Source organism: Castor canadensis, chromosome 1, assembly GCF_047511655.1.
Source record: "Castor canadensis chromosome 1, mCasCan1.hap1v2, whole genome shotgun sequence".
Lineage (NCBI taxonomy): Eukaryota > Metazoa > Chordata > Mammalia > Rodentia > Castoridae > Castor > Castor canadensis.
The window spans coordinates 176,485,332-176,491,321 of NC_133386.1; the positions used below are offsets into that span (position 1 = coordinate 176,485,332).

The following is a 5,990-nucleotide window of genomic DNA, read 5'->3' on the forward strand; positions in this document are numbered from 1 at the left end:
CTAAAAAGCTCTGTGTAGCCAGCAGTGGCTTCAAATACACAAAAAAGAGTAGATTCAAAATTGGAAATAGCAAGAAATGGACAAGTGGTCCTTGAACAGCCCTGCCTTCAACAAAGGTATAACAGAAACTCATACACAAAGAAACACAAGATAACCCACCTCTTTCTCTATCTAAGTTGTACTGGGGAACATGCCTAGTGTCTTGGACATGTAGGCAAAAGTTTACCTAAGGAGCTAGCCACCAACTCATCAGTGAGAAACTATACTGCAATTCTACCATTATACAATCCTGTCTGAACACTGAGAATATTTCAACTACAAAATTCCTGGTCATTAACACTTCCAACCAACTAATTTAGCCTTAGATGCATAAAGTTTGATGCAGAAACATGAGAAATATGAAGAATACAAGGTAACATGATATCTACAAAGGAAAACAACTCAATGGTAATAGACATGAAATGAGGAAGATGAAAGATCAGACAAAAAACTCAAAAACATTATTATAAGAATGATTAGCAAAATGAAAAGAATATGCACAAAAATTTGAATGAATTCTAAGAGATATAAATTAACAGTTGATGGAAATCAAACAGAATGCAAAAAAAGCTTAATGAAAGTAGGGAAATAGTGTAAGATATGAAAGAGGAATTCAATAAAGATACAGATATCCTGAAAAATAACCAAACTGAAATTCTGAAATGGTTACTTGTGGTGCTGAGGAACAAACCCAGTGCCTTATGCATGCCAGGCAAGCATAACTACCACTGAGTTCCATCTTCCATCTTTACCCATGAAATTCTGGAAATGAAAAACTCAATAAGTGAAATAAAAACACAGTTGAAAGTCTTTCTAGTAAAGAGGATCAAATTGAAGACAGAATCTCACAGCTCAAAGAAAAAAATCAGTCAGATGAAGAAAAGGGAAAAAAAATAAAGAGCTACAAGTGTAAGAACTTCTGGGACACTATTAACAATGAAACCTACGAGCATGGATATAAAAGAAGGAGAAGGGGTTCAAGCTGAAAGGATAGAGAACATATTCAATAAAGTAATAGTATAAATTTGTCCATTCAGGTACAGGAGGCTTTTAGGACACCCAACAGAGAAGACCAAAAAGAACCACTCTGAGAAATATAACAGTTAAAAAATTAAGTGTGCAGAACAAGGAAAGAATAATGAAAGCTCTAAAAGATACGTGAAAAGTCACATATAAAGGAAACCCATCAGAATAGCAGCATATTTCTTAGCAGAAAATTTAAAAGAAAGGAGCCCATACAGTGCTGTATTTCAAGCAATGAAAGAAAATAAATCTCTAAACTAGATTAATCTGTCCAGCAAAACTATCAATTATAACTGAAGGAGAAATAAAAACCTTTCATGATAAATAAACACTAAAGCAATTTGTGACCATTAAACCAGCACTGCAGAACATATTAAAAGGAATTCTACAGACACAACAGAGGAAGATAGATGTAACTTTGAAAATATGGGAAAGAAAATAAATCTCACCAGATGAGTAGATAAACTAATGAAGAATAAAAAACGTATCAACCTACAAAAACAACCAAATGGCAGAAATTACTACATAACTTTCAGTATTAACACTGAATATCAATGGTCCCAATTCTCCAATCAATAGAATGGGTGAGTTCTACTAAAAATCAAGACCCAACCATTTATTGCCTAAAAGAAATGCATCTCAATTACAAAAACAAACATTGAGTTAAGGTGAAAAGGTACAAAGTGATCTTCCAATCAAATGGATCCTAAAAGCATGCACGAGTAGCCACTCTCAAGTTCAATAAAGTAGACTTCAAACCAAAATTAGTCAAAAGAAACAAAGAAAGTCACTTTATATTAATAGATGGAACAATCAGTCAAAAAGAAATAACAATTGCCAACATATATGTGGCAAATTTTGGCATGCCCAACTTCATTAAACAAATATTACTGAACTTACAAGCACAGACAGACCCTAACACAGTGACAGTGGAAGACTTCCATTCCCCACTCTTAGCAATAAATAAATCATCTTCCATTCCTTATTCTTAGCAATAAATAAGTCATCTGGTCAAAAATACCAACAAATAAGCTTCAGAATAAAATGAGGCTTCAACTGGACCAACTGGACATAACAGATATCTGCAGAGTATGCCGCCTAGTATAAACTTAACCAAGTTGGTGTAAGACTTGTACCATGAAAAGTATAGAACCTTAAAGAAAGAAATTGAATAAAACACCAGAGTATTAAAAGATCTCCTGTGTTCATGAACTGGCAGAGTTAAGGTAGGACAGAGAAATATAGGGGGGATGAACCAGTCCAGGTTATAATACTTACATATATGGAAATGTCACAATGAAATGCCCTATATAGCTATCTTTTTTTTTTTTTAAATATGGAACACTTCACGAATTTGCATGTCATCCTTGCGCAGAGGCCATGCTAATCTTCTCTGTAATGTTCCAATTTTAGTATTTGTGCTGCCAAAGCGAGCACCCTATGTAACTATCTTAAACAAACAAAAATGCTTTTTTAAAAAAATGGAGAACAGGAAGGTAAAGTAAGTCCTGTTTGGGGGTTGATACCAGTCAGGTGGGGGAGGATATAAAGAAAGGGTATAGGAGAATGAATGTAGTAGAAATATTACTTACTCCTGTACAAAAATGGAAAAATGAGACAAGTTGAAACTACTCCAGGAATGAGGGGAGGGAGGAATAAAGGAGAATAATGGAGGGGGTGAATTCATCTATGATGTATTGTAAGAGCATTTGAAAATGTTGCAGGGTACCCTCAGAACAACAATAATATGATAATAAAAATAAATTTAAAAAATTTAATATATTGAAAATGGCTTTACTACTGAAAGGAATCTATAAATCCACTGCAATTCCCATTAAATTCTAATGTCATTCTTCACAGAAATAAAAAAAATCAATCCTAAAATTCATATGTGAAGGGCAGATTGCAGGAGGTCCATGTGCTCCCAAAAGATGGAGATTAGCCAGGGGGAGAAATGCCCCTTCTCCTTCCCAAGAAACACCTGTTAGTGCCAGAAAGACACCTCTCCTTCCCAAGAGACACCCATTCATGCCCAAATCTCTGCCCTCTGACAAGAAAAAAAGCTACAAAACCTGAAGTCCACCTGACTCAGAGGACTACCAGCTTCCAAGTCCTGCTGCATGACCTCCCATGTGGCCTTTCCTTTCTCTTTTTTACAAATAAAACTTTTCTGACCTTTGCTACTCAAGTCTGCTTTTGATTTCTATCTAAGCACAGAACAAGGACACTCACCACCCCAAAATTCTAGTGTATCTTGTGGCAACCACACAAAGGAACACTTCTTCATCTGAAGTTGGTACAGATTGTGCCAAACTGGAGGAGACTGCCTAAGAAGTGGCCATGATCATAGGCACTCTGGTGGAGTCCATCATCCAGGAGACTCCTCCCACCACAGCTTAACTATGGTGCAACTCTCAGGCTGACTTCTCTCTCTCATTTTGGAGGGCTTTTCCCTCAGAGATCTGGGGGAAAATCTCCAAGCCCACTACAGCTGTCAGGCAGGCAAACTAAGAGATGGGGGCCAGCCAGGGCCTTATACCAGACTGCCAATGCAATGTGGGCAGAGCTGAAACCTCAGCACACCAAGGCTTTTCTCTCAACTTTTGGCGTCATCTCTTTTTTCTTTCCTGGAGATCAGAATGAGTGGGTGTCCTATCTGCCCCAGGCAGCAGTTAGATTTGGGGCAAAACTACCCCAAGGGAAGACGTGATCAGCAATATTTCCTAGGCAAACATTATCTGCCCCACCTTCATTCTCCCTCTCTAGATGTAAGCCCTCCTGGGGCTTAGAAAAAGATAACATACTCCAGGAAAAGGAAAGGCTTCTGTCCAAACCACGCCTGAATTTTCAGGCAGACATAGTTGTTTTAGGACCCTCAGGACCATGACTAAAGACACTCCCACACCAGAAAAAAAATGGGAGCAAGCAATTTTCCCTTAGAGTTAAAATTCCAGCCTTCTGTTTAGGAGGAAGGAAAAAATCCTCAAGAAAGGTTTATAAAAAAACACAAAAGGACTTAATGTAGTATGGCAGGAGGCAGAACATGTTCCTGTGGTTCCCCCTTAGGGAAAGAATTCTTCCCCTATCTATGCAAGCCTTCCTGGCCATCCTGGACCCTTTTCAATAAAATATTGTTAAGTTAGAGGCTCTTAATAATTGAAAAACAGCTAGATATACATAAAATAAATAAACAATGACTTGGTCAAAGTCATGCCAGTCGGGTGGTCACAATCCGGGCAGACCCAAATGTCTTACCCACAACCTTGTCCACAGGTGAACGTGGTGGAAGGAGATGGAAGAAAGGGATGACATCCCCCGAGAAGTATGGCTCCTGGTGGGGGAACCAGGTTGCTAGTTCTGGGGATGCTTAGACACATGAGACCCTCCTTAAAATGACCAGTCTCCCTTAGCCCTCTTTTACATGGGAGCTCCAATTCTCAAGGGATCTCACTCTCACTTACTTCTTAAGACACATACACACAAAAAATCTTAACCCTAAAGGCCTAAAGAAAAAGATCTCATTTTTGACTACACCCATCCTTGGCCTAAATATCCTTTGGGAGACCAGGAGTGCTGGCCAGAAAGGGCAAGCATTGACTACAACACCAATCTACAGCTAGACTTATTCTACAAAAAAAAGGGAAAAATCTAAACTTTGTAAAAAAAAAAAAAAAGTTATATGAATGAGATGTCGTTAACTACCTTACAAACTTTAACTCCTTGAAAAAAATTTTTAAAGTAAAATAAATAAAAATGACAGCTATGAAAATAACAAAGATTTTCTAATTTTGACACATTCCTCTTCCAGTCTGCAGTTTTTTCTCGTTGTCCTGAAAGTTTTGTTGTTCAAGGTTACTTTAAAGTCTTGCTGTCTTACCCAACCTTAGTTAAAACATAACATTCTATAAGTGTTAGTAAAATATCCAAACAACAGTTCACCAAAAACAAAAGATCTGATTATTTTCTTTCCCTCCCACCTCCAGGAAAGATTATACCTAATCTATGGCTGAATTGTTTAAGAGTACTCTAAATTAATATAATTATATAAATGGATGTATTAGTCTATCAGCATTGAGCCAAAATTTCTTTTGTCCCTGTAATTCCAGAAAACCAATGATTAATTACTTAGGCCAATTCTCATGGTTTATTTTTCATTTTTATGCACCCTTCAGCTTAGGCATGCCCAAAACATTTTATGTGTGTGTGTGTGTGTGTGTGTGTGTGTGTGTTTGTGCATATATAAAACTGATAGGTTAAAAACCTTTGTTGCTTTAAAAACTGGGTCCTAAAACTGGCATGTAAAATCTCAGGAGTTTGAGCCTTGGTCCCAAAATTACAATTTAAGCTTCAGAAAAAATGTGCCCTTTAAGGTACTTGTCACTTGCTGCTGTGGTTGAAACTGGACTGAGAGAAGGTAAACCAGCTCCCAGTAGCTACTGGAATTGCTTTTAATTCCAGGGATTTCCTTTTTTGTTCTTTTCATTCTGGCCAGAATTAGCTGTTTTTTTTTTTTTTTAAAACCATCATCTGATAAAATAGAAAAATAAACATCTAAACTTTTGGTTAAATTCTTTATTTAAAGTCTTTTCTGAGTATTTGCAGACATTTAAAATTTTGTGCTAACAATTGGCAACAAAATGTAAGGTTAAAAAAAAAACCTCATGGTGTCAGAGATGTCTACGGTAAACTGCTTAAGTGTTTTTATGTATAAATATATAAACATCTTAAAATGGTTCTTATTGTAGAGTTAATATAAAAAATTGTTACTTCTACTCTATTCTACTGCTACTTAAAAAAAACAGTTTTTAAACTTATTTCAAGCAGGTTTCTCTAAGATACAGACATTAAGGTGTTAACACTCCCGCTCAGAACAGGAAAAAAACAATATCCTTTTTAAACCTTGGCCTCAAGCCTGAAAGCAGAAATCT

At 36.6% G+C, this 5,990-nt stretch overlaps 1 non-coding gene across 1 annotated transcript; it reads right to left on the bottom strand.

Moving 5' to 3' along the window:
* Positions 1–2,392: 2,392 nt before the first annotated feature.
* LOC141416003 (U6 spliceosomal RNA) lies at positions 2,393–2,499 on the bottom strand. Its single transcript, XR_012440945.1, has one exon. It is a non-coding gene; the product is annotated as a U6 spliceosomal RNA (small nuclear RNA).
* Between the last annotated feature and the right edge of the window lie 3,491 nt (positions 2,500–5,990).